Source organism: Coregonus clupeaformis, chromosome 19, assembly GCF_020615455.1.
Source record: "Coregonus clupeaformis isolate EN_2021a chromosome 19, ASM2061545v1, whole genome shotgun sequence".
Lineage (NCBI taxonomy): Eukaryota > Metazoa > Chordata > Actinopteri > Salmoniformes > Salmonidae > Coregonus > Coregonus clupeaformis.
In genome coordinates this window covers 57,475,490-57,486,084 of record NC_059210.1, presented here as the reverse complement: position 1 = coordinate 57,486,084, position 10,595 = coordinate 57,475,490, and the positions used below count along the sequence as shown (strand labels likewise).

Sequence of the window (10,595 nt, the reverse complement as noted above, 5' to 3'; positions counted from 1 at the left end):
TCGTCAAGCCACGGAGCAGGAGGGGAGGACCGAGCCGGCCGGGAGGATAGGGGACATAGAGAGTCAAAAGATGCAGAAAGGAAGGAGAGGAGGGTTGAGGAGGCAGAATCAGGAGGGAGAAGGATTTAGCAGAGGGAAGAGATGATAGGATGGAAGAGGAGAGAGTAGCGGGAGAGAGAGAGCGAAGGTTGCGACGGCACATTACCATCTGAGTAGGGGCAGAGTGAGTAGTGTTGGAGGAGAGCGAGAGAAAAAAGGATACAAAGTAGTGGTCGGAGACTTGGAGGGGAGTTGCAGTGAGATTAGTAGAAGAACAGCATCTAGTAAAGATGAGGTCAAGCGTATTGCCTGCCTTGTGAGTAGGGGGTGACGGTGAGAGGGTGAGGTCAAAAGACGAAAGGAGTCTCTTTAATAGAGGTACGGCAGAACAGACACAGTCACTAGTTTGTAAACTACTTCCTGTATGTGCTTGTAGAGTCTCTTATGTAGCACACTTCAAGCAATATGTTCTATACATCCATTGATATTGAATAGATATTGTGTTCTAATAGCTTGTTATCTTCAAGACATGAACAGCCAGTGGTATAGTACAGTATAGTCTACCTTCTGTATCTGAGTGGTGAATGAACATTCCCATGTCATCTCCAGCAGATAAAAGCCAGACTAAGATCTGCTCCAACCTGACCCAGGTGCTGGACAACTGGAAGTTTGCCATCATCAACCAGGTGAAGGACCTGCTGATCAACGATCACGCCTCCGTCCTTCCAGAATACGTCAGGTAGGTGACATCATCCCACGTGTCAGAAAGAAAGAGAAACAGAGAGAGAGAGAGAGAGAGAGAGAGAGAGAGAGAGAGAGAGAGAGAGAGAGAGGAAAAAGGGAGAAGCAGAGAGAGAGAGAGAGAGAGAGAGAGAGAGAGAGAGAGAGAGAGAGAGATATTGTGTTCAACAACAAACTACACATACCTCGGCCTAAACATCAGCGCCACAGGTAACTTCCACAAAGCTGTGAACGATCTGAGAGAGACAAGGCGAGAAGGGCCTTCTATGCCATCAAAAGGAACATAAAATTCGACATACCAATTAGGATCTGGCAAAAAATACTTGAATCAGTTATAGAACCCATTGCCCTTCATGGTTGTGAGGTCTGGGGTCTGCTCACCAACCAAGAATTCACAAAATGGGACAAACACCAAATTGAGACTCTGCATGCAGAATTCTGCAAAAATATCCTCTGTGTACAACGAAAACACCAAATAATGCATGTAGAGCAGAATTAGGCCGATACCCGCTAATTATCAAAATCCAGAAAATAGCAGTTAAATTCTACAACCACCTAAAAGGAAGCGATTCCCAAACCTTCCATAACAAAGCCATCACCTACAGAGGGCTGAACCTGAAGAAGAGTCCCCTAAGCAAACTGGTCCAGGGGCTCTGTTCACAAACACAAACAGACCCCACAGAGACCCAGGACAGCAGCACAATTAGATCCAACCAAATCATGAGAAAACAAAAAGATAATTACTTGACACATTGGAAAGAATTAACAAAAAAACTGAGCAAACTAGAATGCAATTTGGCCTTAAACAGAGAGTACACAGCGGCAGAATACCTGACCACTGTGACTGACCCAAAGTTAAGGAAAGCTTTGACTATGATCAGAATCAGTGAGCATAGCCTTGCTATTGAGAAAGGCCGCCGAAGGCAGACCTGGCTCTCAGGAGAAGACAGGCTATGTGCACACTGCCCACAAAAGGAGGTGGAAACTGAGCTGCACTTCCTAACCTCCTGCCAAATGTATGACCCTATTAGAGACACATATTTCCCTCAGATTACAAAGACCCACAAATAATTCGAAAACAAACCCAATTTTGATAAACTCCCATATCTATTGGGTGAAACACCACAGTGTGCCATCACAGCAGCAAGATTTGTGACCTGTTGCCAAAAGAAAAGGGCAACCAGTGAAGAACAAACACCATTGTAAATACAACCCATATTTATGTTAATTTATTTTCCCTTTTGTACTTTAACTATTAGCACATAATATGATATTTGAAATGTCTTTATTCTTTTGGAACTTTTGTGAGTGTAACGTTTACTGTCATTTTTTATTTTATTTTTTTCACTTTTGTTTATTATCTACTTCACTTGATTTTACAATGTTAACATATGTTTCCCATGCCAATAAAGCCCTTAAATTGAAATTAAATTGAATAGAGAGAGAGAGAGAGAGAGATAGAGAGAGAGAGAGAGAGAGAGTGAGAGTGACGGTTGTGTGAGAGAGAAGTGAGAGAGAGAGAGAGAGAGAGAGAGAGAGTGAGAGTGAGAGTGACGGTTGTGTGAGAGAGAAGAGAGAGAGAGAGAGAGAGAGAGAGAGAGAGAGAGTGAGAGTGACGGTTGTGTGAGAGAGAAGAGAGAGAGAGCAGGAAAGAGAGCGAGAAGTTCATGATTATAGTACAGCGAGAACTTCACATTTTTTGCTTTACTATAAATGATTTGTTGACCTAACTTTTAGCTCATAGCTTGACTGCAGGCCAGTCATTGTTCATCAACGTGATGGATGAGTGTAGCGGTCCGTGCATGACGGGGTCTGTACGTGTAAGGACCTCACTATGGAAAGCTCCAGTCAGAAAATCTGTAACTGCAGCAGCCTCCTGGGCCTGTAATCACAAAGCATCTCAGAGTAGTGAGGAGTGCTGATCTAGGATCAGTTTTAGATCATAATGAATAATATTATGCTGAACAAAAGCATGAGCGCAACATGCAACAATTTCAAAGATTTTACTGAGTTACAGTTCATATAAGGAAATCAGTCAATTGAAATAAATTCATCAGGCCCTAATCTATGTATTTCACATGACTGGACAGGAGTGCAGCCATGGGTGGGCCTGGGAGGGCAAAGGCCCACCCACTTGGCAGCCAGGCCCACCCACTGGGGAGCCAGGCCCACCCACTGGGGAGCCAGGCCCAGCCACTGGGGAGCCAGGCCCAGCCAATCAGAATGTGTAGAAGGATTACTTTTATACTATTCCAGGTATTCCTTAAAAAAGGTAGGGTTTCAAGTGTCTCATGAAGAGAGTTGCCTTTTATTGTCCCCAACACAAGGTGCACCTGTGTAATGATCATTCTGTTTAATCAGCTTGTTGATATGCCACTCCTGTCAGGTGGATAGATTATCATGACAAAGGAGAAATGCTCACTAACAAGGGTGTAAACAAATTTGTGCACAACATTTGCGTGAAAAAATGTTTTTGTCCATATCTTTTATTTCAGCTCATGAAACAGGGGACCAACAATTTACATGTTGCGGTTGTATTTTTATTCAGTGTATATGGACAGAGAGGACCTGATCCTAGATCAGCACTCCTCTCTGGACAGTGAACTAAGAGTTCTGGCTGAGACATCAAAGACGACTAGCTAGCAGCCATCCAACCAGTCCTGGAGAGACTCAGTGTTCCTACTCTGAGCCCTGCAGGCAGCCAATAACACATCACGTGTACCAGCATGTTTGCTGTAAGCGTTCACTCTCCAATATCAGGCCTGGAAAGGCTGCAGTGCACGCACACAGTAACATAGCTTGACATTAAAGCCAGACATGTTTTCTCATTGATGAAGAATGTCATTGATGTTTAATGACGCTCTAGTTTCCCATGTCTTCTGTCCTGATGTTTCCTGCAAATTACACAATGAGACGTTTTCCATCATGTTTTATTTTAATATATTCTAGCCTCTTAGCATCGTGGCCCATTAAAATGTAGTTGTCATTTCACAACGTGTAAAGCAGTGTGTAGACTACATCTTAGCAGCGTGGCCCATTAAATTGTAATAGGGATTTCACAATGTGTAAAGTGGTGTGTAGACTACGTAGTGTTATAATTTAGTGCACTAACATTTCAATTGCATTTCTAGTTCAAAACATATTGGGGTGGTTTCCCGGACACAGATGAAGCCTAAATCTGGACTGAAAAGCTTTTTAAATGGAGATTCTCCATTGATCATGCTTTTTTTTATTGCAGGACTGTTTCCAGGAAACAGGCCCATAGTCCTTCGACTGACCCCTTCATGACAGTGGCCTGATCTAGTTAATTCCCTCTCTGTTGCTCTTCTCCTGTGTAGATCTGCTGGGCCTCTGCCTCTGTAACCGGCACCACTGTACTGCTAACAGTATAGCTTCCTTCACTGTCCCTGTTCCTTCCACTGCTAGAACTAGTGATCCTCTGCTTACTATCCAGCTGCACCACCACCACCTACCCACTGGGCACAGACGTTTAAACACTAGTAAAACTAAATGCATGCTCTTCAACCGAACGCTGCTTGCACCCGCCCACCCGACTAGAATCACTACTCTAGACGGGTCTGACCTAGAGTACGTGGACAACTACAAATATCTAGGTGTCTGGTTAGACTGTAAACTCTCCTTCCAGACTCACATTAAGAATCTCCAATCCAAAGTTAAATCTAGAATCGGTTTCCTATTTCGCAACAAAGCCTCCTTCACTCATGCTGCCAAACATGCCCTCGTAAAACTGACTATCCTACCGATCCTTGACTTCGGCGATGTCATTTACAAAATAGCCTCCAACACTCTACTCAGCAAATTGGATGTTGTCTATCACAGTGCCATCCGTTCTGTCTCCAAAGCCCCATATAATACCCACCACTGTGACCTGTACGCTCTTGTTGGCTGGTCCTCACTACATATTCGTCGCCAAACCCACTGGCTCCAGGCCATCTATAAATCACTGCTAGGCAAATCCCCGCCTTATCTTAGCTCATTGGTCACCATAGCAACACCCACCCGTAGTCTGCGCTCCAGCGGGTATATCTCACTGGTCATCCCCAAAGCCAACACCTCCTTTGGCCGCAATTCCTTCCAGTTCTCTGCTGCCAATGACTGGAACAAATTGCAAAAATCTCTGAAGCTGAGACACTTATCTCCCTCACTAACTTTAAGCATCAGTTGTCAGAGCACCTTACCGATCACTGCACCTGTACACAGCCCATCTGAAATTAGCCCGCCCAACTACCTCATCCCTATATTGTTATTTATTTTGCTTATCTGTACCCCAGTATCTCTATTTGCACATCATCTCTTGCACATCATTCCAGTGTTAATACTAAATTGTAATTATTTTGCACTATAGCCTATTTTATTGCCTTACCTCCATAACTTGCTAAATTCTCTCTCTCTCTCTCTCTCTCTCTCTCTCTCTCTCTCTCTCTCTCTCTCTCTCTCTCTCTCTCTCTCTCTCTCTCTCTCTCTCTCTCTCTCTCTCTCTCTCTCTCTCTCTCTCTCCTCTCTCTCTCTCTCTCTCTCTCTCTCTCTCTCTCTCTCTCTCTCTCTCTCTCTCTCTCTCTCTCTCTCTCTCTCTCTCTCTCTCTCTCTCTCTCTCTCTCTCTCTCTCTCTCTCTCTCTCTCTCTCTCTCTCTCTCTCTCTCTCTCTCTCTCTCTCTCTCTCTCTCTCTCTCTCTCTCTCTCCCTCTCTCTCTCTCTCTCTCTCTCTCTCTCTCTCTCTCTCTCTCTCTCTCTCTCTCTCTCTCTCTCTCTCTCTCTCTCTCCCTCTCTCTCTCTCTCTCTCTCTCTCTCTCTCTCTCTCTCTCTCTCTCTCTCTCTCTCTCTCTCTCTCTCTCTCTCTCGCCTCTCTCCTCTCTCTCTCGCCTCTCCTCTCTCTCTCTCTCTCTCTCTCTCTCTCTCTCTCTCTCTCTCTCTCTCTCTCTCCCTCTGCAGGATTCAGCCCCTGTCTGAGGCCCTGGGGGACCTCTACAAGCAGTTCAACTCTCTGAAGGATGAGCTGAGAAGGCTCAGCTCCAAGTTCGACAGGGTGGAGGGCTTCGTAGACGACCTGCAGGCTGGGAAACTCCCCCGGCCCCCTGTGTGGACTCCTCAATGCCCCATACGGAGGGTCACTCCCTGGCCTCCGCTGAGGATGCCACTGAGGGCACCGTTAAGGGGAGAGGTGAGGGCACCACCAAGGGTACAGATGAGGAATCCAGAGCGGGGAAACGGCACGGGTCCAGGGTCCACAGGGACTAGAGGAAGGAGGGTCCCTAAACCTTAATCAGATGATTGACAGGTGTACTGTACAACGATAAACGATAAACTGTCATCTAGTGTGGATGCTCGCCAATGTTTTATAGTTATGAATAGTTTATCATTATAGTTATCATTATATCTATCATCCTTGGTGTGGACAGCCCTTCAGGACTAATATAGTCTCAACTACATCACTACACTCTTCTCTGAACCAGATCAACACAGAACTGATGAAAGCATTGTACTGACAACAGAGCTACTGTACACTAACTATCAATAACATGATCATTGGTGATTGATTTGATATTGATGGTGTGTGTTGATGATGTGTGATGGACATAGTGTAGTCTAAAAATGTTCTAATCATTGGATTCATCATCTCATATTATAAGAAGTGTATCCATACACAATATTTGTACGTATAGTATCTGTAAATACTGCAAATACAGAGTAAGGTACTACAGGACTACTTTACAAATATACTGTTGAAATAAAACTCTTTCTCCCTGCTGACAAATATACACATGCACAATCCATGCCTCAATTGTCTCAAGGCTTGAAAATCCTTCTTTAACCTGTCTCCTCCCCTTCATCTACACTGATTAAGTGGATCTAACAGGTGACATCAATAAGAGATCATAGCTTTAACCTGGATTCACCTGGTCAGTCTATTGCATGGAAATAGCAGATGTTCCTAATGATTTGTCCACTCAGTATATACTGTTGAAATACAGCTCTTTCAGGCACAACGTGGCAGCATATTCAAACTTATTGAGCCACAAGGTGGCAGCATATTACAATATGATTCTATCTTCTCTTTCCACCTGCTGGCAAAGATATTAATGACTAAAATGTTATTGTACATCGTAGTAAGAATCAAGTTTATAACACTATTGAATATTGTAACTATAAACTATGAATATATTGAATATATCATGCTATTGTACTGTTCTTTTAATTCATCATACAGAGAAATATGATAGTACAAGAAAATTTGCCAGGAAATAATGTGATCCCCAATCACATGCTTTCTTTACAAATGAACAGTTTTTTAAATATATATAGATATGGATGATTATTAAATAGGTACTTTTAGAATAGTCTTATAATACAATCATATCGTACTAATGAAAGGTTCTCAATAATGTGAAGTTCTAATATAAACTAAACCTCTGGTCCATCTCTGGTTATTCATTAACATTACAGTAAACATGCCCTACATCCTGGATAGTTGATCAACAATTTCTGGATCTGGACAAATGTCAGAGAGCAGGCTACTGTATTTGGGTTCAGTTAAATTCCCCCTCATTTAGTGCTACTAACAATGATGCTCATCAACATGCTCAAATACAAACACTTGTTCTTTACAATGCTCTTTATTGAATATCCACAATACAGCAAAGCTCTAACAATTCCTCTATTATAAATCTGCAAAGCAACACATTTCAAATATACAGAGTCTACTTATCATATAGCCTAGCCTATGATATCAGTATTAGTAGCAATTTCTCTCTTTTTGGACCCGAGTGTATATATGCAGGTAAACCTTCTGATGCATTAACAATAACTTGAAAAGCGATGTAGAATATCAAATTGACATTACAATGGTTCTCAAACTATTCAGTGCTGCATTCAGACTTCTTGATGCCTTTCTCAGCGAACTTGGAGCCCGCGGTGACTTTACATGAGAACACTTTGTCCTGGTTCCATTCTGACGTGTCAACCGTCAGACAGCTGCTGAGTTGGAACGTCTTGTCGGCTTGCGGCACGGGGGCCACTCGTAGCGATGCCGCTGGTGACCGGATTCCCTCCCGCTGTCCAGCTCACATCAGCGTAGCGCATGGCCATCTGACTAGCCAGACACACCAGGGTGACTTTGCTGGACTTCAACTCAACACTGGACGGGGGGAGGATGGTCAAGACAGGAGGAGGGAGGGTAGAGTCTGGACCAATGGAATGAGCAGAAGAAACATTACACAAAAATCATTAAATATGTTAGTAGAATGAAACAGGGTTGTGTGCATCATACTGTAGAATAAAAAATAAAACCATGTAATTCTATTGTTACATGTTGCACATTATGTCTGTTTGTAGCTTGCCTTATTTTGAAACTTTCTAAGAAACTCCCAATGTGTGACTTTGCGGAGGTAAAGCAGATTTCTGTGCAAGTGAATAATGAGTTTAGATCTCTAACTTTAAACATAATCAAGTAGTCAGATGTGCTTAAAATCAAATGTATATCCTCCTACTTATTCAACCAGAAAACAGAGTTACCAACTGTAATGTAGTAGCCTACAATGTCATTAATCATGTAGCAACATTGTCTGTAACTACCATATACATGGTTTTATCATTATTTAATATAACATGGGACCAACATTTTAAAGGTTGATACAACTTTATGTATCCTTCACATTCAATTCTACCTCTGACTAAATAGATTATTATTGTATGAGACATTATAAATGAGTAGTGTTGTCAAGTGACAGCAATAACATACATGGTCAAATAGTGCAATACATTTTTTAAGTTTAAATGAGAAATCAACAACTACAGATATACTGTAGGCTATGAAGTTGTCACATTGTGTCCATGACCCTTGATAATCAGTACACAAAGTAGGTTATTTACATTAAATAATTATGAAGTAAGAATATCATGTTACATACTTTAACTCTATTAACTATGATGCATTACAAACCCTTGAAAACAAAAAATATAAGGTTAAAATAAAGGGAACTCACCAGTGACAATGAGCTTGGTTCCTGGTCCGAATACCACAGTGATTCAGTTTGTGTTCATGGCCATACAAAAACCTCCTCACTTTCACTACTGAGAGGACAGGAACTGAAACATCCCATTCAGATACAGCTTCTCTCTCTTCAAACATCTCAGGCTTTTCTAGAGTTTCTCTCTATGAAGTAACAATATATAGTATAGCATCATATTCTGCTGTTGGTGTCTGGTCCTTTTGAATCCATGAGTTAATGCCCTATCTATGTGATGCAGTCTGACTTGATGATGATGTTGGTGGTGATGATGGATGATGAGTATGATGATGATGATGATGATGATGTTGCTGTTGTTGTTGTTGTTGATGATGATATAATGATGATGATGGTGGTGGTGATGATGGTGGTGATGATGATGATGATGATGGTGATATAATGATGATGATGATGATGATGGTGATATAATGATGATGATGGTGATGGTGATATAATGTTGTTGATGATGATGATGATGATGATGGTGACGGTGATGATGATATAATGATGATGATGATGATGATGGTGATGATGATGATGATGATGATGATGAAGATGATGATCACACCAAGAGAGCCAACATCAGTTTCCTTTCAGACAATGTCTTCTTATGCTCTTTTTGACATGTAGAGATGGATGATTCTTCCATTTCCAGATCTCCCATTGTGTCATGTATATATTGTTATAATAATTACTGATCAACTTCAACTGCTGTTTCTTAGAGTTCACCCCTCTGCCTCACATGAATCAGAAGTGAGTGTATTTGGTGAGGAGGTTTTTGTCATGGTGTATATCACTGTGATACATCCTCTTTAACAGAGCTGTCATATGTCTGACAGTAATAAACTGCTGAGTCTGTCTCCTCCACAGTGTTAATAATCAAACGATAATCGGATTTAGACTGATGATTAGATGTGAATTTAGGAGAGGAGAAACCAGAGCCATAGGTAGGAGCACTATTAGTGTGGTAGAAATATAAAACATACTGAGGAACTCCTCCTGGAACCTGTTTGTACCAACGAGCGGCACTATTCTCAACAGTCCCCAGGTTACAGTCCATAGTGGCCGTCTCTCCTTTCCTCACCGTCACAACAGGAGGCTTCTGTGTCACCACAGTCACACCACTGACACCTGGGACATAAGAAGATGACATGTAGTAAAGAGAAACATACAGACTCATTATTAATAAAACATGAAGTAAAACCTCCAGGAAGTCAGACTCCTTACATGTTAGAGCAGTGATGAGAGTGCAGAGTGTCCCCAGCATGTTGTCAGTGTGTGGTGTGAACGGCCCTTACTGTCCAGCTGAGAGATGAGCAGGGTTGGTGTGTAGGAGAGGAGAGGCTGCAGGACCCACCTATAAGGAGACAGACAGGGAGGACCAGAGGGAGGGGCCTCTACAGTTAACCTATCACCAAGCCAGGGAGGACCAGAGGGAGGGGGGCTACTCTCAAACATACTGTATCTGGGGGGCTTCACAAGACCAACAGACAGATTTCAAAATAATAATTGTATATCCTATATTATTAATAATTATTATATACATTTAAATTACAGCTACTATTAAACTATAAAACATTTAAATATTTGGGAGAGGACTAATTCATAAACATGTTGTATATTTTTTGTTGCATTGTAAAGAGCAGTATTATGTTTCTTCTCAGTTACGTTAGTTAGTTTATATCAGCATGTCATAATATACCTAATAATAATATTATTATAATATTATCTGGACCTGATAGTGGGGTTCTGAACTAACAGTATATCACTAAATGACAGTTGATGTAATAT

The 10,595-nt window shown here is 41.9% G+C and overlaps 1 pseudogene; it reads right to left on the bottom strand.

Annotated features, from left to right (window-relative positions):
- Positions 1-7,555: 7,555 nt before the first annotated feature.
- On the bottom strand, positions 7,556-10,126 carry LOC121561661 (annotated as a pseudogene).
- Between the last annotated feature and the right edge of the window lie 469 nt (positions 10,127-10,595).